General features: G+C 35.0%; 1 protein-coding gene across 3 annotated transcripts in view; it reads right to left on the bottom strand.

Moving 5' to 3' along the window:
* Nucleotides 1-26,471, bottom strand: part of GRIK2 (glutamate ionotropic receptor kainate type subunit 2) — a 356,698-nt gene that overhangs the window by 307,032 nt on the left and 23,195 nt on the right. The gene's annotated exons all lie outside the window — the stretch shown is intronic.

Genomic DNA, 26,471 nt, shown 5'->3' with positions numbered 1-26,471 from the left:
CTTTCAACTCAGATTCTGTAACTACTAAATTTTTTTACAGCCTGACAACTGTTTGGTTTTTCTAGAAAAAAAAAATGAAAGATAGGAACTTTGTAATTAGTGGACTACTGACATGGGGTGCATATGTTTACAGTTTCAATGTTTCTTTAAGAAAACATAATACCCTTTATTAAATCTTATTTATACTATCATCTTTCTGCTACCCCATTATGGTACAAAGTCCTTAAAAATGGACCTCAACAGGCAAAGAAACCTTTGTCCAGTGATGATGTCACCATCTTATCTCTATGTGCAGTTTTAACTATTAAACACAAACAAAAAATTTAAATCTTCCTTTGCACATTTATGCATGTAGTATTCCAAGCAATACCATGGTGCTATCAAACTTTTATTTAAAGACACAGGAGTTAAAGAGAAGTTACATTATAGTTTTGGGTTAGGTTGACCCCGGCCAGCTGTCAAGTGCCCACCCAGCCACCCTCTCACTCCCCTTCCTCAGCAGGGCAGAAGAAAAAGACAACATGCAAAATTTCATGGGTTGAAATAAGGACAGAGATTTATTTTATCAATTAATGTCATGGACAAAACAAACTAATCCAGGGGAAAATTAATTTATGGCTAACTAAACAAGCTGAATGGTGAGAAACAAAAAACCACAAATTAAATTGGCATTTTCTTCAATTCTCTCATCCTCGTTTCCCCAAGTTCAGCTTCACTCCTTTCCCAACTGTTCTTGCTCCAGTCTGCACCCACAGCAGCACAGGTGAATGGGCAGTGAGGGGCTATGGTCAGTACTCAACAGCTCCTCTCTGCCACTCCTTCCACCTCACACTTCTCCCCTGCTCCAGCATTAGTCTTCTCAGCAGGCTGCAGAGAAGATAAACCTGCTCCAGTGTGGGCCCTCCACAGGCCACAGTTCCTCCAGGGAATGTCACCTATTTCTGTCATGGTCCTCTCCACAGGCTGCAGGGAACACCTACTCCTTTCCATGGGTGGCAGGGTAATATCTATTACACCTGGAGCATCTCCTCCCTTCCTCCTTCTCTGATGTGTCAGCAGTAAGTAGACATGTCTGACTTTGCAGATGGACACAGCTGTGTCAGGTGGTGGGTCTGTTGGGGAGCTGCCCAAAACCAGCTGTGCTCAGTATCTGACAGGACCCTGTGCCAGAGCTCACCCCCTGCTCATCAACACATTGCCACAAGTAAGAAGATGTTTCAAAACATTGGTCTTGTTTTGTTGATTTACAGTACAAAGCTGAGTTAGCTGCTGATAATCAAGCAAAAATAGATAGGTTTTAATGTAAGACTAAAAGGAAAGAAAGTAATTACACTGAAAGGAAGTCAAGACTAGTTTGGAGAAGAAATTAGTTTGCTGTAGTTTATCTTGAGATATTTGTATTGCATTCCCCAACTGTATAACTTTCCTGTGTACTCTCCTGTGTAGAGAGGTTACATACAAATCTTGTGAGAAGTTGCATACAAATATTTTCCTTTAGTTCAGGTTTCTTCCCTTCCAAATTCCCTAATATACAAATAAAAGCATATTCTGACAAGCAGCTATTCTTCATAGGAAAATAGGAATAAGTTGTAACATTCCCTGCAACCAGAATGTCTTCTATGACTGTCCTTCAGTGTCAAAATTAGATGAGAAAGCAGTGAGGGAGAACAGATGTAACCCTGTTCCTTTCAAAAGATCATGCACTCAATTCTCAATATGAATGAGAAAGGAAAACAGGGCATAAACTGAAAGGAATTGTGCTACAGCTGCCTGCAAATTTGCAGATGTCTTAACCTAGTCTTCCTTTCCCTAATTTTTTTATACCAGTAATATTCCATCTATTTTCACAGAAATATTTTTTATTTACATTCTTGTCAATGATCATAACATTCCTATATATTTTAAATTTCAAAAGCCTTACTCCCATAGCACAAAAGTTATTGGTTGGAATTCAGTAGTTGATAACTTTTTTAAAAACATACTGTTGGCAGTGACTCAGTCAAGGATTCAAGGAAGCTGCTCATTTAGATGGGATTTTTCTAGACCCTGGATATGAGACTATCATTTTCTCACTAAGCACATGATCTGCACACAAGATAGAGATAACCTCTGCATTCCCAGTATCTTCTTTACGCACATTGCCACTTACTCCTGTTCAGCAGTTTGTGAGATGCCACAATGGTGGTGGCTTGAATGAAGAAATTCTAGAATGAAAGGAGCACAGGTCAATGAGACAGAATGAGAAAAAGCTTTGATTTCTCTGAAATTCAGCCAGGCAAATCCCAGTATGCTTAAACCAGGGTTTTTTAAACAGAAGAAATATCATCTTAGAAAGTCCTTCCAATATATTTTCTTACAGTAACCCTTACAGAGGTCAGAGACCTGAAGACTTCTGTAAACAAATAGTACCATGTAAATATTCCAGAGACAGATCTTCAGATTACAGTAAGCAAATCCAAATTGACAGGTTAAGGAGGGGAGCAAAAGGTAGAGCAATAGACTGATTTCCTAGTTCAAATACTGACAGTTGCAGCTACAGTTTTAGTTTAGACTTTATAAGGCAAAGCACAATAGTTGAATATGTTACAGTGGTACTGTTTTGCACTTTAGTGATTGATCACCAAATTTGCTTTCCTGAAGCTAAAGGACCTAAGTGCTTTTCTCTAGAACTAAGCTGATAAATATTGTGTCTAACATACCTAAGGGCACAAAAGGTCCTTTAAAAATGTCACTAGAACAAAGTGTACACTGGGAACTAATAATAGCAAAGAGAGGCTGAGCTGTTTTAGAAGTGCTGCAAGGGCAGTAAAAACAATCTGCAGAAACAGCCTATGTTACTTCATCTGTAGACGGCAAACTAGGTTTTGAAATATTACAAAATTTGGCATGAGTTTTTTTAGTTTGCTTCTTCGTATAGAACTAAAAAAACCCCAATAACAAAATAACTGAGAACTACTGAAATACAAAGAAACCATGTTAATATCAAATTTAATTCAACAAGATCAATATCAAGAGACAAATTCTCAGTAGCATGAAATAAATAGAAGTCTTTATTAATCACTGAATTATGATTTTTAACATAGTGTAAAAATTAAACAGATAAGTTATTCTGTAAAACATGAAGTTTGCAGAAATTACACATTATGAATTATGCCATAAATTATATAGCGACCCTCTCTAAAACAGGATTTCTAAAATTTGTTTTAATGGAGTAAAATTGACTTTAATTTTCACATGTCAGTTCTCAATTATTCCATCCCATATAATGGGTAGAAGTCGATATGTTCTGTACACAGACAGAAACATTCAACAGACCACAGGATGAAAATCTATTTCTCAGTTGAAATAAATAAAAATTTCCTAGGAATAGTCTGCATAAATATGTCCCAACCAGGTCACTTGTAGTGGTCAACATTATGTATCAGACTTTTCTGCATTATTCATCATACTTAAAGGGTTAACATTCAAGTTTTAATGGAAATGCATATGAGTATGATTTTTTAACTGTTCAAGTCCCTAAAGTATAACGTATCACAAACTCTATCTTTCTTTAAAATTAGCAGTCATGTAAGTCTGAAAAAGAGATTGTAGAACAAAATGCATAACATTTTAAAATCACCATCTGAAGGACTGCCAATCAACCAATTATAATTACACATTGTGCTTTTTTTAAAAACCCCAAAATAGAAATCTGTCCTCATTCATACGCTAAAGTATGTCATTTTTAAAACTCTGTAACTTCATGAATTTTGAACTGATGTACTGTCTCGTCTTGCATCTTAAATGCAGAAGACCTGAGTTATATAAAGCAAAGTAGAAAGACATAAAATACACAGTCTTATAAAAATACCTGTTATTTGCAGGTGAATAGCCCTACCTGGCTCTCTTTACAAAGGACTCTTAATATTTTTTTTTTAGTGTATGCACTCAGTTTAGGAAAAACTAAAATTCTCTGATAGTGTCAAGTAATGAATATTTAAGTGTAAACATATACCTTTGGAGGTTTTGAAAAATAATACAACTAACAGCCAATTCGTTGTATTGCATTTGTTTGTTTGTATTACTCTATTTGTTTTTAAGCCATCATCTCTTTCTGCATATGACACAAGAAAAAGACATTTTTATGAGGATAAATTCTCAATGGTATTAAAATCTCCTAACAAAAATACCTTCTCAATGAGAAGAGCATCAGAAAAAATTAAACTCATTTATTTTGGGTTTAACAAAGTGAAAAAATAATTCATAGATATTCACCTTCTTTGTCCCTCTAAAAGAGTCCAATGGAACCTATCAAGCACTGAGGATTTAAACTTATTCAAAAATGCCACATCCCAAACAGAAAACAGTTGGGTTTTTTGAAATTTTAATTAACAAAAGATGATGAAAATGAAGCATGAGGAACAACGAGGGGTTTTAAATATGCTAGTGAACCTCTGCCATTTATATTTTCAATACTGCCAGATGTATAAATGACTGAGCCATTTACTGGGTTTAAGACCTGACTGTTGTTTTACATAATCCACATCAAGTCATAACTTTTTCTGGGAGCTGAGGCATACCGGAACTTGTATCTTACTCACAAATAGTCAACTAGACACCAAGTGTGTCAGTATACATACTAGCCAGAGAAAACTTATGTCTTTGTCAAAATCATGTTTACTGTCCTTGTTATTAACATAACCCTGTTGTTGAACTTTGTAGAAATGCTTTGTAAAGCGGATGGCAATTTTAGAGCAAGACTTGTAAAGCATCTTTGTGTGCTGAATGTGGAGAAAGACAATGAACTTCAATAAATATTACTGAAATAAAGATTAATTTTCAGGTTTGTGGCTTTCTGACAGCACTTCTACTCTGCACCTGACAGTAAACATCACTCTGGTTGAGGTAGTATCAACACAAAGAGTAACTTGAGACTAAGGATATAGAAAGGTCCTAATGTTCAACTTCAGCCTTCATATCAGGATTCCCTCCAATCCATGGGTTTTGATAGGAGGCTAGGAGGGGGAAAAAAGATAACCTAATGAGCAGAAGTTTCAGGGACATGATAGTGATATTCTCTGACAGAATATCTGAGCTATCAAGAAAAAGTGCGTAAGATTATGCCATCTGTGAAAATAAATGAAAGGCTAGCACAGACTCATGTCTGTTACCAATATCAGCAAGCCCTTATTTCAATAAAGCCCTTCCAGACTCTATGGGTTAATCCTGTTTTTCTTGTAAAACTTCCCCTCCCAGTTCTCAATTGCTGCCTGACCAAGCAGGAAATCAAACTAAAGATATTATCCAATTTTGTGTGTCCCTGAATCTGCAATATTCATTTTCCTTCCACCCTTCATTTTAGCAAAGGGAAAAATGTCATTCAGAAATAAAGTATCTTGATTCTTCTTTGTCTTTGTTGCCTATTCTTACCTTATCACTATCCATTTAGAATCAGTCACTACAGGTTCCATCTCTATACCTCTTTCATCCAGGTATTATAGCATTTTCCATAGGAATTACTGGGTGTTTTTTGCTCACCCAAGGGTGAGGGATTTTTTTGCTTTAAACTTACATGACTACCATATCACCTATGCAGCATAATATTCATTATTTATATTTATAAACATCCCTGTAGAACACCTGCTGGCAAATATTAAATTCATAAAATTCTCAAGATACTTTGCAATCGGTGAACTCGGATTTTTTCCCTAATGGTACAGGAAAAAAGTTGAGATTAAGGAAGCTTTACATCTTGTAGAACTTGTTTTGATTGTCTACAAAGACAAAAAATAAACATATGAACATTCATTCTATGTGCAGTACACACCCAGTTGATCTGATTAACCTAGATAACTTCCAACCAGTAAAATAACAACATGACATACAATGTTGTGGAGAATCACACCTCAATTTTCAAATAATATGTGCCCAAATAAATTAAAATTATAACTATTGGTTAAATTTTTTTCATTTGAAGTGATATCATTACCTTCTTGTTAAATTTAATACCTGTTCTCATGATATTTACTTTCGTTTATACTTATAAATCAATCACCATAACCTGAAGACTAATTTTCATAATTGCTTGGTTGATGGCTAAAAGTAGAACTTTTACTTTTCCTTTGTGTATAGCAGAAATTTTAATGGATTTTGAATTTACACATTTAATATGCCAAATAGATACCCACATATTTTAGCAAGATTAATTACAAAATGTCAATGATTTCTATATAGAAGACATAACTGTCATTCTGTGGAACAAAGGGTTCTTAAAAAAATTCAGTAGAATCTTCACATTTCACACGACTTCAAAAGGCAATGAAACACTTGGTACTGATTTCAGAGGAATTTGCAAAGAAATATTGATCCCCTTGTCTTTAAGCGACATACATGACATATTGTGATTTCTGTTGGATATTTAACAGAAGCATATCATCACATTGTCACTTCTTCATTTTGTAGTTTGTGGTGCCTACTGTACCCTTAGCTTACTTGGGAATGTAGAAACACAACTATATTTCCTTAACAGATTTCTCATTCATTTTCTCTAATTTAAATATACATACAGTTCTTTTGAATCAATACCTACGTTTAGAACAGTAATCCTTACCCTTTACTATCACAAATTTTAAGTTTAAAAATAAGTGCTAAGCTCTGGAATAGGATGGGTTTTTTTAGAATAAAATGCAATTCAGCTACTTCATCTTAAAGACAATCAGAAGAAAATACAGTTTCCTAAAGATAATTTCAAAGCTCTGTCTAGATTCTCATGCTGGATGCAAGGTAGCAAAAAATAAAACAATAGAACAAAACAGATCAAGTTTATATGCCAGAGGGTTTAGAAGTCTCTTCCACAATGGATTGAAGTTTACAGAGAAAAAGAAGTTTTAAAGCATGAAGAGTGAGTGGGAGGGGGAAATTATAGAATGCATTTTTAGGACCAAGAAGCCAGCAAAATAATGCATTTGTTTTGATAACAAGACGGAAAAGAGGAAAAGGATTACACTGCTACTCAGTTCATCACAGCCCTGCCCTGCCTGGCCAGGGACTCAGTCTTGGCCCACCCCCAGAGAGGTGCTAAAAAACCAGAATTGGAGCTGCCCCCATTGCTCCTGCTTGCCGTGCTCCTGGCTGGGATGATGGGATTGATCCTGCCTGCCTGGCCCTGCCCTCATAGACCCTGGGGGACTCCTGTTGCTGCAGCATCCTGACAGCAAAATGCAGAATAAAATATTGACTTTGTTGGATTTGAACCAAAAGTGTTTGAGTGCTCATTGCTTTTCTGGACCAGACCTACCAAGCATTTATTTTTCTCCTCTTTTATAACCAAGTACTGCCATACTTTAGTGATCTTCAAATCAACAAACTGCACACACAAAAAAATTTTAAAGGCCAAAATCTATTTTAATGTCAGCAATATCAAAATTTGATTGTGTATTTCAAAATGGCTCTGCCTACTTATCTTTTTAAATTTAGTTTAGCTTACCTTAACTGAGTTCATTTAGGGCTGCTTCTTAGGCCAGGTGTTCTAAATGAAAATCTTTATATATATATATATATATATATATATATATATATATATATATATATATATAAAGATTTTCATTTAGATTATATAGATTATAAAGATTTTCATTTAGATTATATTATATTTAGATTATATATATATAAAGATTTTCATATATATATATATATCACTAAAGAAAACTTCAGGCTTCCATTTTCTTAATAACAGCTAAACCACAAACTTGTGCATGTCTTGAATCAGTTGGACTTCTTGTGAATGGATAAATCAAAGTTGCAACACACGCGCAGCAGCTTTGAAAATTCCAAAGGGCCATTTCTCCAGGTATGTGAAAATCTCTGACAGGTGTCCAAAGTCCTGAAATTCTGCCTAGACAAGATTTCCATTTTACCAACTACAACATGGATCCAACAGACTGGGCTTAGCACTGCACTGAAAGATTAATCCAGGCAATTATAAAAGTCATGAGGATTCAGGTCTTAAAGGGAATTGTCATGAAGGTATAACAAACTACACATGTGTGAACTGAGGCTAAAAGTCTCATCACTTCATACCCAAAGCAGAGAGCAAGGACTTGAATGCAAGGAGACAACACGAATGCACCTACCACACATGCCAAAGCCCTAGTCTCTCTCACATCCTCAAACAGCATTAAAAGCAGTGGAGTCACGTGCGACGTAACCAATGGCAAATTTCACAAGGTGAATTTTGTCTTGTATCAAGTTGCACAACCAATAGGTATTTAAGGAAATTAAAGAACACACTGAGCCCACTGAAACTTAGGTTTGTATGTCTAATCTCCTGTATCACTATGATGTTCTAGTGAATGACTTCATAAGAGCACCATATAAATGAAAATATTTTGCTTGGTGTATCTGAGAATCAGTTATTCCTCCTCATGCATTAGAAAGATTAGAAGCCTTTCTAAAAGATATTGCATGTCAAATAGTATATCAAAATATGGGCACTTCTAGGAAGATTTTTCCACAGTGGACTTCACAGATTCAGGACTCAACTCAGAATTCAACTTCAGAAGTTCGAGCCCTGACTGGTAAATGCTATAATTTTACACATAAATAAATAACAATTATTATTACAGCTTGTGTCATTGTGTCCAAGATGTCACTAAGAGTAGAATTTCTCTAATAAATAAAGTAATAATGCAGAAACAATAACTATAAAGAAATATAATAAATTATTATTAATACAACGAAGTAATGAAGTAATGGTTTGCTTTCTTTAGACTAAAAAGTTTGTGAAATAAATAAAACAGTAAAAGCATCAAATATTGAAGAATTAGCAAACGGCGATAACAATGTTCTGAAAACAGATCAGAATAGAAAAAAATGAAGAAGCACAAGTACTAAACAGAAAGAAGTGGGTGCATACTAAGATATGTATAGAAGGCATTGAATACAAAACTAAACAAGGGAGAAATGTAATTGACTAAAAAGTCAATTTACTAAACTTCTGTCAACTTAAATAAATAGATTTTCTAATGAAGCAGTAATATTAAAAAACTGAAAGCAAACTGAAAATACATTAACAGAATGTAATCAGATTGTTAAGCAGAACAAATATCATCCTAAATTCACTGTGTTTTATACCTACCATTGTATTCTTGTTTAAAGAGCCTCATACATAATAGTTAGGCCAGAATGACTATGTATTGTAACAGTTTTCTCTTAATTGCTGAATAATTTACGCAAAAGCACTGTATCTGTGTTAATTAATCAAAAAAAATCCCTTGTGAAATGCCTTATTTAAGGCAAGAGAAATCCCTATTCCAATATCGCACTAGAACCAAGTTAAAGATGTATTCTTTTTTTTCCTAGATATCACACTGTGATTGTAAAATGAGTAGACCATTGAGCCATATGAGACCATATGAGCAACCCTGAATGGAGCATTCTGGACTGGGGTGTTTTTGTTTGGGTTTTCCGGGTATTTTTCAAAGATTTCATATGGAGGCAGCACAGGTTGCCAGCTGAAAAATGCTTAGAAACTACAAGACTAAACATAGAAAATATTTCTTACTGCAAACCCACAAACCAGAGGGCTGGAAATTCCAGCAGACTCTCCTAATCTTTCAACAGCTCACTGATAGTTTATAATGACAGGAAGAAACATATCGATACATTAAAAACCCTAGGAAATACAGCTGTGTTTACACCAGAGTATTAAATTACTTTCTTGATCTGTTCAGTGAGGGGTCCAAGGCTGGAGCACTCTCTCCTTTGAATCAATACAGCTAGACTTCAAGAACATTTAAGTCACATATATCTGATTTGTGACCAGCTTGAGGTACACTTGAACACACTTATTTTACCAGTCATATAATACACCCAGCAGAGACTCTTCTAGAATTTGATCTGCACTCAATACATCTTGCATCATGGACACCTAATAGACTCAATTTCTGTCCTCTGCAGGGAGGATGTTTCTTGCTAACATTCACAATAACATCAAGCAAGAAAATAATATGCAAACGCCTGAAAGAGAGGTCAGGATCTAAATGGAGCCAAGACTATCCGTCTACCTTGGTCCTTGCCGGTGCTCTGCATTCTTTGGTCTTTATTTCCTGCTTGGCCTAACTCGGAATATTCTGGGAAACCTAGACAAGATAGTACCTGAAACCTCCTCAGTCTCAAGTGAAAGTTTTATGAAAATAAATATCTTTTTCACAAAAGAAAAGTCACTAGTTTTTCCATGCTTCAGACTGATTACTTCTAGCCCTACACAGTCAAGAAGCCACAAATCCATACTCCACAAAATCCTTAGGACTCAATGAAAATGTGAGACACTTCCCCATCAATGCAAAAACAACAGATGTTTGTAAGAGAATCCTCAACATTTTTCATCTACAACGGTAATAAAGATGTACCCACACAGAAGAAAAACAATACTGGCCAATCAATAGGTGGTTTATTTTACCTGCATTCATATAACAAAAGTGGTATCGCATTTTCAATGGCAGTTGTGAGGGACTTGAGATACATTTCACATGAGGCCTGCATGCTGGCTCCAAAGAAGATAACATTTTATATATTTATTTTGTTTTGGGTACCCAGAAATTTTAACCAGTAGATGGAAGCTGACTTCCCTTATTTAGTAGAAAATAAAAAGCTATACTGACAAAAAGCTCTCTATCACCCATCAGCTATCTGGAAAGGGATATGATAAAAAAACATTTGTTGCCTTTACTGAAACGAAGGAAAGAAAAATACCCCAAACTTGAATCAGTATCTAAAATTATTTTACTCTTTTGGGAGAACAAATCATCATATATTTCATATCCCTCATCTCCATCTACTGGATTTTCACTCTCCTTAAGTTTCTCTTTCATTATTCTCATCTTAATTCATGTGTAATATAAATGTACAGCCTTGATTGTGAGTTGCAATACATAGATTAAAATAATGACCAGCCACGGGGGTCCCTCCCTTCTAAATACTTAAAGTTTGGAGAAGTTTATTACTTGAAAGGCTGACCAGTTTTTCTCTAGCAAATAAACATATCTAATCAGACTCACGTTGAAATAAGTGGGACATAGTCTGCATAAAAATACTTGTCTGTGAGGGTCTAATGGCTGCTTCCAGACACAGGATATAATCACATCTTCTTCCTGAATATACCTTTTAGCCAGACAGTACTACTACTACTACTAATAATAATAATAATAAAGATTAAAGGCATTTCACCTACATCTTAGGCAATAATGAACCAAGAAGAGAGATATGTCTACAGTTTTTCCCACATAGTACAGTACCATAAGCACTTACTAAGATCTGACAACTATCATTTAGTTCCTCTGCATAGAAAACCATGGCAAGTACTTTGTGCTGGACTTAAGTTACTATGAGCCTCCTGTGTTGTTAATGTCATGTGTTTCATAATTTCTTGTGAGGATGGAAGACCTAGAGACCAAATTGGCTGAGGTATAATCATCTAGGATTTGCAACACTTTGATCTTCTGCATTCTTTCATTTCAAGCAGAATTGCATCTTGACTCACCATTATCTTTATTAATCATCTTCAGTGTCTCCTGACACAGCGACAATGAAGGACAATTATATTTGGGGAAAAGATAAAAACAAATTAGGTGTGTTTTCTAAGGAGATACAGACTTAGGATTTCATAATTTTCCTCAATTCTTGTGGTCATAAGTAGAAAATAATTAAAAGAGAATTTTGAAAACAATCGAGACCTTTAATGCAAATCACAATTTGCCCACCTCTTCAAGCCTCAGCTTTGTTGGTTAGTTCTCCTTTCTCCAGATATTTCCTATTACCTAGGTATTGGTTATTAAAGACTTTTTGTAGTTCTACTAATAGAAAAATTTGAGATTACAGAGTCTAAATTGCAAATAATATGTTAAATTACCTATTAACATTTGGGCTGCAGAAACATTAAGATTTGTGAACAGAAGTGAGATGTTTTAGATATTTCATTTCTTAAAGTAAATATTTATCAGACTTTCGCAAATAATAAAAAAATCCACTGATTAAACTCTGTTGTCTTTCTTATTGTTGCTTTTTCTCTTTTGCCACCTCTGTCTTCACAGCTCAAGGAGCATCATAAGTATGGCAGGTTTTCCCCATGGCCTTGAGAGCCTGAGGCAAAAACGGGTAGTCCCAGTCTGCCCAGTCCTTTTCTGCTCATCACACACTGTGATTATTTGAATTTTCCATTGAAAATGTTTGTACTGAAAATGCTTTTTCCCTTTGCAGCAGGTATTTTTTAAAAACCTTGCTGTCTGGGTGACTTTGGGGGCACCTGATTTTACTTCTTTTTATGACAAAGACTCTAGTTCTGCTTCAGATACACACTTTTTCACTAACGTGTATCTTCTGGCAGGTTTACAAGCCAAACAAAAAAATATGTTTAAGTCCCAAAATTAATAAATAAATAAGTTTTGCTATACAAAACAAAGCAAGTGTTTTATTAGCTTTCATCTTGTGCAGACTTCACTCATATTTCTCTTTCTCACTACTCAGTGTAGACACAGTGTTTAATTCAAGATTTAAAATGGATGTTGATTCCTTGCTCACATGGATGCATTTATTACTATGTGGCTTTTGGCTAAGGACAATAAACTGATGTTTGTTAAACACAGATACAAGGAGCTAAATGTATATCTTACTCCATAGGCTGCATCTATGCAGCATTGAAAAACTGTGAAAAATCCAATTGCTTTTAATTCCTTTCATGTTGGTGGGTTGATAGTATACATATTCTACTCCCATCATGCACTTCTTGCATGAAGAATTTATGTCTGTGGTTATGCAAACGCTGATGGATACATAAAGATGGTAAATTGATATTAATTATGACTGATCAGGAATGAAATTCAGTACACACATTTTCTCACGGGACGTTCCCAGAGAGTCACTCAGGGTTATTATTGCACAACTGCCATATTCATATTAGCAGTGTTAGAATGCCAATAGTAACTCTGACTGACTTAACTTAGAAAGGTGTGACCATGTAGATGAAGACCAATGAGAAAATTTTCAAATACTGTTGAATCTGGCTTTCTGAGTGCCTGTTGAATGTGCACTTTCCAAAGAGATTTTTGGCAATGCTGCAAAGCTAAGTTAGAAATTAAGAGCGATATTTTTATTAACCTAAAAGTAAATGTTTTTATTTTATAAAATGTTTATTATACAGTGTCAACTAAGCAAACGAAAATTGGGCTAGGCCAAATTGTCTACTGATTTTTAAATTCTACATCAAGACAGAGATTGTAAAAGCCACACAAGAAAATGTTGGACTGAGGAAGACTTAAGGAGTCATCTCACAGAAAGGCACTGTATTTTCTGCAGCGTTCCATGTGGCTTGAATACTCATGTTTTGCATGCTATTTTCCAGTAAATTATGTAAATTTAGAACACAGGAATAAAGTTGAAAACAAAAAGACAACAATGTTTTTATAGTCACATTTTTTTTTAAAGAAAAGCAACACTGAAATAAAATAACATTAAGGAAGATACAAGCTGATGTAAAGTTTACATTCTTCCAAGATTTATAATTGGGTGATTTTGATTCTAGTTTTACTCATCTTTGAGTTTGAGCAAACAGAATGTCTGGCTATAATTTAGGGAAATAAAGCTCTACAAAACTGCAGTAGTTAAGTAAATGCAAAAATTGTGCTGTGATTTTGGCCTAAGTTCACCCTACCAATGTGAATGGAATTTTATCTGAAGGTGTCCTAGATAGCCCATTTAAATACATTGGATAACACAGGAGAAACCTTTGTTCCCTCTCTGAGCAGACTAAGTAGCTGATTGATGTGCTGATACATCTACCTAACCTTCTTACACCTCCTTATCTTGAAGCGTACTTTTTTTTTCAGCTGTACAATCCCTCCAGTCCCCTATTCTTTTAGCCAAAAGCATTTGAAGAGCAGAAAAGCCCTGCAGCTATTTCTTTATTTTGTGTTGTTTCACTTCCCAAAATAAGTCAGACTTCCAGCAGATATGAGCTGAAGGTTTAACATAGGTTATCTCACAATTAATTGCACTCTAAAGCAGTAGCTGGAGTGTTAGTGGGTACTTAAGTAAAACAGCTGTGTGATGAAAAGATTTCATTACTATGAGAATTTTGAAGGAGAGGAAAGGATTAGAAAAACCTCATTCAAAACTTCTTTTAGCTACCTACTACATCCATAATGAATATAAAGCAGGAAGCCATACTACACTACAAAGACTTTCTCTTCCCTTTCACATACACTCAATTTACACATTTGAGAGTTCACATTTACAAAATCCTAGTAAGAAAATCTGGTCACATTCAATGTCACAGAAATGTGTAAGTAAAAGGTAAGAAGAACATTTGTCTCTACTCTTCTAAGAGTAATTCTTCTCCTAGATTCAAAGTACGATATATATTTCTCCAGCCATTTGAATAAAAGCCAATTTTTCGCATATAATTAAACAATACTATTCCAGGTAACAAAAAAGAAAAAACTGTAACTGTTCCAAAGAGTAGAAAGTTTTGAAGAAAACTCATTTTGCCTCACTTTCAGGCAAATTACTGGCACTGTAATTCCACTACAAAATAAAAAAATGAATACATTAGTATTTTCTTAGCCCATAGTGTGTTTTGGCCACCTTCATACTGTTCCTTCTTTCTTTTCCTAGATTCCAGTTAAATCAGTCACTATCCAAACAGGGTAACATTTTCAGAAATTGTATTAAAATTATTCCTAAATGAATCATAAAGGTTACATCTATCTCCAATAAAAAAAAACTTCTATTTTAAATGAAACATTAGTCTGTTGGATTACAATACAGCCTTTTCATGCGAGTTAATTAAAAGGAAGGGGCTCTTCATTGTCTAAAGAGAGTAAAAATGCAGTCAAACTTGGGTAGTGTCACTAAGAAATTGAAGCAGGCAAAGAAGGGAGGGAGGCCTGTCTTTTGTTTTTAGATTAGTGTCCCTTTAATGTTCACAACAGCAAAATAGTCGTATCAATACAGTTTAACCCAGTTTATGAGAGCAGGCATGGTTTGCCTTCTTTTAAATTTAGAGAAAAATAATTGCCCCATTGATTTAAAAGGCAAGAATTTCCATAGGACCCCAGCCTCCACAGACTTGAAACCATGTATTCTCCCTTTTACAATTGCACCTTCACCTGTTCCTACTAACCACACTTAAGCTCTGTGTGAATAAGAGCATGGGACTGGACTCTTTAGGACACTCCCCTTGTGTATCTGATCCCAGTCACATCTGTTTGCCAGCAATTTGGTTTGTGCAAGTGATGCACTTCAGATGATCATCCTTCTAAGCTCATGACATCATCTTATGCTGAATTGTGCAGTGCACTTTTATTTCCTACTAGACTTCTCAAGAGAAATGCAGTACATGCCTTTATTTACATATGATTTTTTGTTTTCAGCATATGATTATAGCTAAGTCTATAAACAGACTCAGACCAGCATAAAAGCACTGTCTGACCAAAAAAAAAAAAAAAAAACCCAAATAAGAGCAAAAAAAAACCTAATAAAAATTGAACCAAACAAACAAAAAAAAAAAACTAAAAGAAAAGAAAAACCCACAGAACCTCATACAAAGCAGAAATCCCCATAGATACACAAAAGTCATTATTTGAAGGGATCTATGCAATGACTCTTCATAACATCAGCTGCCTGCTGGATAAAAAGAAAGAGTGTCTACCGTGTCTTAATCTTCCCCTGCAATAATATTCAGTTTTTATCTTTTTATCTGTTGAGGTTTTGCCATAGCATAGAAATGAAATTCAACAATATGACATTTAATTCTAAACAAAACATTAAATAACAGAAAAATATATAGTTATACTTTCTGCATTTTGGAGTGCAACATATTGGTAAATAATAACTAGGTTTCTATGCCAGATATTATTATATAAATTTTCTTTATTTTTAGCTTTGCATATTCATTGTGTCTGCAGTTTCTCCCTGCTCCTGAAACAAGTTATAGTCCTGTGCTGTAAAAATTTATGAAGTTATTTATGGCTTCAGTGGAATACAAATTTGTCAACATGGTACCTGGACACCTGGTGGTCTGGGACTATCTTATTACCTGGGGTTTAACAAGGGACATATCTATATCCAGATATAGAATCCATTACCAGTCCATTTCTTGGGAAAAATAAAGGACGTGAACCGTGAGAAGTGCAGATTCGTGAAGGGGAGATAACATGCTGTTCTTCAAATATCAAATGCAAATTCAAATCATAGGTGCTCATCTTGCTTTCACATCACCAAAGACAAAATCATTAGGCACTTCTATAACATTGTAACACTACAATACAGCATTAAGGGTAGAATGATAAAATCCTCTTTTAATGGCACTGTAATTTTTTTTTTTACAATACTTCTTTAAATTATGAAAATACATGTTGCTATTGCTACTCGTTACTGTCCAGAGCTAGAAAACGACATTAAATGCTCTGAAAATTTTCTTTTTCAGTTTCAACAATATTAGTTCATTGATCTCCATAAAATTCGTACATTGCCAGACCATGTAGCACGTTATTTTCTGGTTTGATCTACAAATAACATCAGTGGCCCAAAAGCCAAAGCTATTGATTAAACACAAGAACCCAAAGAGGCCAAGACAGTGTTGGACAATTAGTCAGCTGTATACATTTATGCAGTACAAATGTACAGCATTTCCATTTAACTTTCAAAGTGCCAGTCAGGGTTGAGAGAAAAATTAACAAAGTAAAATTAATTCTTTCCCTGTCCATGCTAGCTAGACTGTATCAAGGAATAATAAAGCAATTCAGCCTCCATGCCTGTTACTATGGTAACAAATTCCCTTCAAATATAAAGAAATAGTGGACTGGAGGGGATCTCTGAAACCTTTTTCATCAAACACAAGAAACTTGTCACAGATACACTGTCTATTTTTATTTGACTCTGCCTTAAATATAATTTCTTGTTTTACTCCACTGTTCCTTTGGAAGGTGAATCAAAAAACCCTGAAATAGACTTCTGACATTCTGAGATCAACTGTGCTCCTATATTAGCATTCTCCTTTAAGTTAGGTAACTTAGCCTCCCAAAAATTTCACTTTGTGAGTTATATAGATACAGTCTTATATTTCATCAATAGTGTTTTGATTGGATAAGACTATCTTAGTTTCCTAATATAAGGTAAGTTTTGGTTCACTGACCATTCCCATTTCCTTTTCTTTGCACTGCTTTTTCAATTTCTGTCCATCTTCACTGAATATGGGTGACCATAATAGCCTATCCCTTTGTGAGTGCATTCCATTGTACTCTGGTATTTCCTTCTTGAATCTCATTATTTCTTTTACACACATATTTATGCCCTTAAGTCATAGGCAACTATATCTTTCAAATTTCATCTCATTTCTACTATCCTGTCATCAGGATAGTCCTTCTTGCTTTATGTAGATTTCACCCTCACAGTTCTCTTTTTCTTGATTATGTTAGTAATTATAACGTTTAAAAGCTGTTGTCAAACTGTAACTTGATACACCAATGCTACCTTTACTTTTGCCCATCAGCACAGTCCACATCACCTCCTCTTTGATCAGTTTCTTAAGATAATGGTCACCATTTCTAGTATAACAATGACATTTCCCATGTAGCATCTTGGCAAATCACTCTGTAATTTAGAAAGATTAGATGCACTTAACCTACTTTCTCTAATAAAAATAAGTTTCTTGGATAGATTCAGCAAATGAAATCTACAATCCATAAAGCATTTTAATAATTCCTATTTTCTGTTTAAATCTAATTTTTGAGGTTTTCCTTTCCTTCAAAAATATATTGGGCAGTTCAACATTAACTATCAGAGATTGTACATCTAGTGGTGCCCCATCAATTGCTAATATTGACATATATTTTCCTGTTTTCAATACATAGAGAGACTCTCTAAATCCTTACTGTGAAATTATTGAAGGGCTTCAACTTTGTTTTCAGTTTGTGGTAATACTCATTTTCAAGATTTCTGTATAAGTTATTATTCTTTTTTTGCTTCACATACCCTGTCCTATGACCATCAGAAACCTTACTCAAACGCTGAAGAAAACATTTAGGTTTTAGATATCCCAGATTACATACTCCTCAACTCATCTTTACTAGAAAGCTATACACATCACATTTTTTTGTTTCAGTGGGTATTTTTGACTTTATATTTTATTCTTGTTATTTACAAACCTAAGAAAACTTTTCATATTCATTTTCTTCACAAGGTCTATTTCATCTTGACCTTGGACACCTTTCATTTTATACTTATGCTGCCTCATTCCAGGAAGGCTCTTATTCCAGCTGACTACCCCTAGCCAATGTTCTTACTTTACCAAAGGTTGCCCTTTAATATTGAGAACACCGGTTCTCTTATTTAATTTTAAGCTTAAATGTCAGTCCGTGTGAAGTTCCTGTCACTTCTAAAAGAAGGTATAGCATAAAATCCTGTCCTGCTGGTTAAAAAAGGGTAAAGAAACCTGCTGGCCTCTGCTTTTTTCATTATTGATAATATAATTGTACTAATTATTATTATTTTCGATGAGAATATAATGCTTTTTATAATTAAAATTCCTGGAAAATACTTTCTCTGTTTTATAGCATGTCTGTTACTGTGTCCATACATAATAGGGAGCACCTCAACCATAAACATACCACTGCAATATCTCTTCCATAATCTATCTTCAAAACTGAGTCCAAATCAAGAAGCCCAACTAATGACATCATTAATGCACATTATGCAGTGTTACACTTCTAAAGTGAAGGAGGATTTAGGCTGTCAATGAACTAACTAACTCAGCTAACTTTTGAAATTGCTCATAAAGGTTTTCTGAACATTGTAAAACAGGAAAAAAAAATCAATCATTATTATAAAGTATTTTTAATTTTTTTAATTACCTGTATTTCATTTCTATGTAAGCCATCAAAACAAGCTAGCAAAAATAAAAAAGTCCTAATCATTAAAGAAAAGCTTATGCTTTTTCATTATAAGTTGATATTCTGTAAAAGTAAGTACTTTTTCTATGTCCTTCATAACCACCAAATTACATTTTCTTATAGTTACAATTTTTAAGGTATAGTCTCAACAGAGGATTGATTTACCTCACACAGGAAGTTAAGTAAGTAATAAATCTGCTGGCAACCAAATTAAGAATGTTAATAAAGAAATTAATATTTTGTGATTTGTTGAGTGCTGTATAGATAAAGCACCCTTTAAACATTTTTGCTGGATTGTACTAGTCACCTCAATGAAATCACTCAGTCTCACATACATCTATTATTTAACCAGCTTTGAAATCCTTTCCCAGAAGAGATAATTCTGGGATGTTTGTTTTTCCAGCAAAAGCAGGTTTTTGGCTTACTGTCAGTATTCATATTTCACTACATACCTGGAATGAATTGCACTGCTCCCTAAAAATAGTCTTCCAAATAGCAAATACATAGGCAATATGAGAACTTGCTTTTTGTCTAGACATACAATATATAATTTTGGAGAAGTTGTCGTGTATTGCAGTCATCCGTATAATCTCATTTCAAATACCTATTCAGGCTAGGTGAAACTGATCTCTTATTTTGACAATCTTCAATGCAATAAATCCCTTAAATAATAATAATATAGGATCTTTTATGCTACACATAACTTTTTTTAGGCTTTCTCCTAAGAAAAAACAACTATGCCTTCATTGCTTTGTGCTTTTATGTGTGATTTCCTTATCAAAGCTAATTATAATTATCACCTCTAAATTTGGTTTGAGGGCTTTTTTCCTTCTGATATTTTAATAGCTAATTCTTACACGGTTTATTTCTGTAATACTTTGTAAACCAGGTTCATCGCAGCAACTGAAAACCTGTTAGTAAGTATCCAGAACTGCCAGGCACTCAAAAGAATGGGCCCAGACATTGACTGAAAGCCATGGAGTTCTGAGACAAGGGAACATCAACCTGTTGGAGTCCAGAGGAGAGCTATGAAGATGGTCAGAGGGCTGGAGCACCTCTTCTATGGAGACAGGCTGAGAAAACTGGGTTAATTCAGCCTGGAGAAAAAGCTTCTGGCAGACATAGCAACCTTCCAGTTCCTTTTTTAACAAAGTCAGAGGGCAGCTTTTTAACAAGGGTATGCAGTGACAGCACAAGAGGGAATGGCTTTAAACTGAAAGAGAGTAGTTTTAGATTAGATATTAGGAAGAAATTCTTGACTGGGAGGGTGATGAAGCACTGGCACAGGTTGCCCAGGGAAGTTGTGGATGCTCCATCCCTGACAGTGTTAAAAGCCAGGCTGGGCATGGTTTTGAAGAACATGGTCTAGTGAAAGGTGGCCCTGCCCACAGCAGTGGAGTTGGAACCAGATGACCTTTAAGGCCCCTTCCAACACAAGCCATTCTGTGATTCAATTATATTGGTGAGTATGGTTGTTGCTAATATTAACATATCGAACACCTTGTGGGAACACTGCAGATGTAAGGCTTTGTGGTTGTCATTGACTGCTGATTACAGCAGTGTCAAAGCATATATCAGCTTCATAAATTAGCTTGAAAAAAACTGCCCAACCACTGCTATTATAACAAAGAAATTATGAAGTTTCTTACTGTAAAAACATCTGAACATTGTTACATTTATTTTGCTTTCTTTAGTTCAATAAAAACAACACCCCTGCTTTTATTTTTCCTTCTAATATGTAGGTCTAGTAATAACCTCACCCCAAGCTCAAATGCCTCAATTCTAGTTTATCATCCCACTCAGTTTCCTTCTAATTCTATCAACTAATCCTTTAACACCTAAAGCCAGTAGATCCTGCTTCTTATTTTAACGTTCCCAACCTGCCAAAGGTTCTGCTTTTGTGCATGCCTGGAAGCACTTAAGGCTCAACAGTAGCAAGAGAGCAAGACTGTACTCAAGTCAGGCTCAGACCTGCTGGGGTGCATAAAGAGATGAGCTGTTCCTTCTCCTGCTTTGCCTACAGTGCTTATTCTGATAGCTGGCGTTAGAGCATGCCTATTGGATTTGGTTTCACACAAAATACCACAACAGCCACAGGAAGAGATGACTTCCCGAACTTTTTGCAGGGCTCAATACACTCACCTGCCTCAATCTTGCAAGAATTAAAATCTATGCTTTAATCCTGAATCTGATTGTATTAACCATCAAATTATTGAAAATTCAAGGGTCATAGAATTGGTGAATGCCTTTAATCCCTGCTTTTGTTGAAGCATTTCTGTTATACATTAAAGCATTCAAGATTCAAAAGATCAGCAGAGGAAGAAAGAGCAGTATAAAACTCAACAGATTAGGAGGAGTCATGGGGCTCAGTCTTTTGCCAGAAGGATTATTATGCCTTTAACAGTCAAGGGATAAAAAAAGTTATTTTATGTCTAGAAGAGAACTCTTGCAAGCAAGTCTGTTAACTGCTAAGCTAGAAAGTCCTTTTCCTTCTTACAGTGTCTGCCTCAATACATTATAATACAAAAGCTGAAACAGCATCAGCAGCAGGTTTGCAACAGATGTGTATTAAATCCCCATCATACATAGCAAAAATTGGCCTCAGAATTACAACATCCTGTAAGAATGAATTAGCTACTCAATAATTCTATTTAAAAATGGACATCTTCTCCACTAGTCTTTCAAATAAAAAGTGATAAAGCAGTTTGCAAGTTTTTGGGTTTTTTAAAGCTAGTTTTACAGACAACTGTAAAAATAGTTCCTGAGACATAAAGCCACCTCTTCATAGCTATGAACGAAATCCAATTCCAGGACATGAGTCATTCCCCATTTATCTGCTAATTTTTGACTATTTACTGTTCCACATGTCGGTTTTTGTGTCTTCCTTTCCCTGTATAACCAATACAGGTCCTGAGTACCTAACTCAGGATATTATTTTCCCTTTTAGGATGCAGTTCCCCAAATTTAGGTATTGAAATAAAAAGTCAAATATTGATATGACTGCTTAGTACAACCTGTAACAATATCTGGACACACTGGATAGAACTAGTCAGTATTTCCACTTTTTTGATAAATCTTTGAAATTAAAACTATTTGAGGCTGTTCAAATTTCTTGCATGTATATCTGAGACCTAAAACTTTTTGTTTGATTTACAGGAACATTTACCAGTTTAGTTTGCATCTAATATCTATTATAGTGGTGAAAAACCCCAGACAAACAAACAACAAAACCCAAACAAACAAGCAACCAAAAAAGCCTTTGCTGCAGCGCTTAAGTTACTCTTAAGTTTCTAAATGACAACACATTTCTACCCACACAGAACATGACTCAATCTCTTGCCATCATTGGAAGAAGATTATATACATTCAAGGTATAAAGATAGACAAGATAATGGAAGGAAAATCTAAAGTAATAAGAAGCTCACCTTTTAAATGCTGTTAGAAATCTTCACAGGGTATTTGAATACAAACAGAGATTAGGTCAGCTACTTAACAGAGAGGTACCATTTTCTTTGTAGTAGGTTTGTGTTTCAAAGCATCTCCAGGCAAGCTAGTTCCAAGAGTCAGCATTGGAAATCCTGCCAATTGCCTCAGCAGGCATCTTACAACCATGTGAATTTTGATTTGTTTCTGGAAGTGTCTCATGTTTATCTCGATGCTCCAACTGATTATCAAAATTTAAGAGGCTGTTTCACCTGTGTGAAAAAACATGGCTAAAAATCACATATTAAATCTGAGCACATTATTGGAAGAATAACTACAACTTTTTTTTTTTCCAATGCCTTTTCATTACTTATATGTGTGTAAAGCTATGAACCAAATGTTTTCAAAGATTTTCACTTATTTTTTTGTCAGACCTATAAGATACAGGAATCTCACATCTCAGTTTTACATTTGTTCAGGAAGCAGTGGCCATTAGGTCTGTGCAAAAACACTTTCAGACACTGAGCTTTCACTGAAGTCAGAAGACCTGCTTCCTTATGTGAAAGAAGAACTAGTGAGAACTGATCACATAGCCGATATGTGATTTTACTGCGTCTTATTTCAATTCCATTACATTCAGCAGAAATTTTGTAAGAAAATTAATTTCCTTTTGTTAAATGATATTTGATTCAAAACACTTAAGGTTTGGAAGAATTCTTCCTTTTCCTGGCAGAAAAAAAATAGTAACTACAGCAGAAAGTGAAACTGCAAGGATTTTTTCCAAAAAGAGGAAACAATAAGGAAATATTTACTAGGAGGGCTTTCTGGCACTCTATGTTCCATTGGTTTATTTTTAAGGGGGATGCTCTGAACACATATGCAGAAAGAGTATTGACAGCACAATGGCAGCAAAAGGACTTAACACATAGAGTATGTGTCCTATCCTCCAAGGACACTTATTCACAAATAAAAGTAGTGGCTGTGCATGCCTTCATAATGTATCTATTCCAGAAATCCAGAGCAAGTGGATTCTTTTCACCCTATCAGTGAAATAGTGTTTACTAGAAATTAGCTGAGCAAAAGAGAAATACTAAGCTGTACAATAAATACATATATACACATATCATTGATTAGAAGTAGTAATTTATCTATTTTTCAGATGCCATCAGTGTGGACTACTACAGCCACATACACTGTTTAGCATTTCTATGCAGTAACCCAGAAAGGAAATTAAAGATTATTTCTGAAAAGTAGTTTTAAAGGTGAACATAACGTGAATTAAATGAAACATCCCTTAAAAATGCTGGGTGAGTTTTACTCTGATTTACAGCAGTGCTGCTGTCATGCCTGCAATGACATTACACGTATAATGAGATGAAAAATGTAACCCAGTGAAACTGGGCATTCATTTTGGAAGAAAGGTACAACTAAGGGCTAGATCCACATAGGAATTTCAGAGCATAGCCTCAAGGCATAGTTCATATCTCAAATCCCTGCATAATTTAGGGAGTCCACTAGGTGATCATGATCAGCAACCTAGTGGTTGTTAACAGGTGGCTGATGGGATGACATAGTAATCTTACAGAGACATATTTTGGGGAGGCAGATATGCAGATTCAATATTTTCCTTATAGGGAGGGGGTTAAAATCTCCATCTTCTATCAGCCTTGGAAGCATATAAATAGAAGTTTTACAGAACTCAAAGGACAGCCATAAAGGAATTTTGCTGAAAATGAAGGGAAGAGAAAGAAATTACAAGGGATGGGTTGTAGAAGCTAACATGAGGTACTGACTAGAAACTTCAATTTGCATATACATTTATGTAATGTGTATGTATGTATGTGACATCTATTCATAGAGGTGAAAATACAGATTCAAATTTTCATTTAAAAAATATAAAATAAGATTACATCAAGATACTGGAGAAACAAAAATAAAGTGTTATGTCAATATATGCACACATGTTCCTGTTTGCAAATACACATATTTCAGCCTTAGGCTCAATATGTCTGTGTCCTCCCTTCTCCACATGGTATAATCTACCCTGAGATGGTTTTCCCTGAAAAGAATCATAGAATCATGGTGTGGGTTGGAAGGGACCTTTAAAGACTATCTAGTCAAACCTTTCTGCAGTGAGCAGGGACATCTTCAACTAGATCAGGTTGCTCAGAGCCCATCCAACCTGACCTAGAATGTTTCCAGGGATGGAGTATCTACTGCCTCTCTGAGCAATCTGTTTCACCACCCCACGATATAAAACTTCTTCCTTAGATCTAATCGAAATCAACCCTCTTTTAGTTTAAAACCACTACCTCTTGTTCTATGGCAAGACACCCTCCTAAAAATTTTGTCCCCATCTTTCTTACAAGCATCTTATGATAACTAGTAATTCAGCAACTCAACAGGGCTTGGTATTAAGCCTTCCTCCTCCACACATCCCTACCCCATATTATTTGGTTTAGGGTTTCAACTGTCTTTTTCTGTATGAGATGGACAGACAGACTTGTTAACAGAGACCTACACAAGCACACTGTAGAATAAATCCAGAGTTTTATAAGTCTCAAAGCATTTGTCCAAGTCATGGATGAATAAATTAAACAATACTCAATTGTTCAATGCTGAGCCTTGGGGAACAGCACTCATGACAGGACTCCAACTAAATCCTGTGCCACTGATCTCAACCCTCTGGGATCTGCCATTCACTTCCAAAATTTACCTATGAGGGTACCCTGAGAGCAATGCCAAAAGCCCTGCTGAAGTCCAGGTGGACAATATCCACTGCTCCCCATTCATCCATCCAGGCAGTTGTCTCACTGTAAAAGGCAACCAGGTCGGCAAAGCATGTTTTGCATCTGATGAATTGATGCTGGCTACTCCTGATCACCTTCTTGTTTTCCATGTGCTTGGAGATGACTTCCAGGATGAGGCTTTCCAGGGATTGAGGTGAGGCTGACGTGCCTCAGGAATACTAAAATTTCTGGGTTTGCATCTCTTACAGGATCTATTTCTCCACGGGATACCATACTTATACCATCATATTTGTAAATATTTCTCTTTTGTCTTACAATTTAAAAATACACTGACTTTTGAATTAGTGTATTATTTGAATTTTATATTCAAAGTTTCCTGCACTACATAAAAATTTAATGCATAAAACAAATGTATTTAACTGTTCAAAGCAAACATGCATTATTTTGTCTACTCAAAATATTTCTTTTCTCAAAACTGTTTTCAGTTTAAAATATTTTTCTTTACATCCATAACTTGTGCAGTTGCATTTTGCCATAAACTTCAAATCATGATGATCAATTGCTAATAAAACTATGAAACCATTCCCTATTAAACAAAGTTAACAGTGACTATCAATTTAGGCTATATGCCCAATGCATTTTTTGCCATAAAACAGGTTTGCAAGTCTTAAATGGTTTCACATTCCTCTAAACCATACTAAGAGCATAACATGAATATTTTAAGCAGCTTAGCTTTGATTTAAATATATTTACTCAGGATATGCTGGCAGCATCCCAAAATGCAGTGTAATACCCTTAAAGCTGGCAATCCCAAACTCAATTTAAGAGAGCAGATAATATGGACTTGCAGCATTAAAGCAAATAAAGTCAATTAAGGGGAGTTTTTTTCTTAATTTGTTTTCTCTAGCTTGAAATTGCAAAGGATGGATAAAGCTGTGGGATTAATGAAGAAAGAAATTAATGGAAATGGAATATAAAACAAAAAATGGAACAAAGAAGTCCAGGAGCTATTATTCATTACTCAGTTCTTAAGGTTTAAAATTGTAGAGTAATATTCTTCTATTTAAAGCAGTCACAGTGCAAAATGGAAATTCCACCTTTGGAATATTTCAGACATTCACCAGTATATTCTAAGAGAAGCAATATGTTAATTTGAAAGCATTTACTTCCACTGAAAAATAAATTATTGAAAATGTATTTCTAGTTATAGAAAATAATGTTTACTGTAAGAACCCTGCCAAATTATCTGTTTCTGAGATTTGCCTCAGACATAAAAACTAATTCAATTCATTTTTAAAGGAGTTATTCAGGCTGCTGTATGTGCATATTGAGATGTTGGCATTTAGGTGTTCCAAGATCAAGATGAGGGGAAAAC

Source organism: Motacilla alba, chromosome 3, assembly GCF_015832195.1.
Source record: "Motacilla alba alba isolate MOTALB_02 chromosome 3, Motacilla_alba_V1.0_pri, whole genome shotgun sequence".
NCBI lineage: Eukaryota > Metazoa > Chordata > Aves > Passeriformes > Motacillidae > Motacilla > Motacilla alba.
The sequence above is the reverse complement of the archived record's forward strand: the minus strand, read 5'-3'. Positions and strand labels throughout refer to the sequence as shown.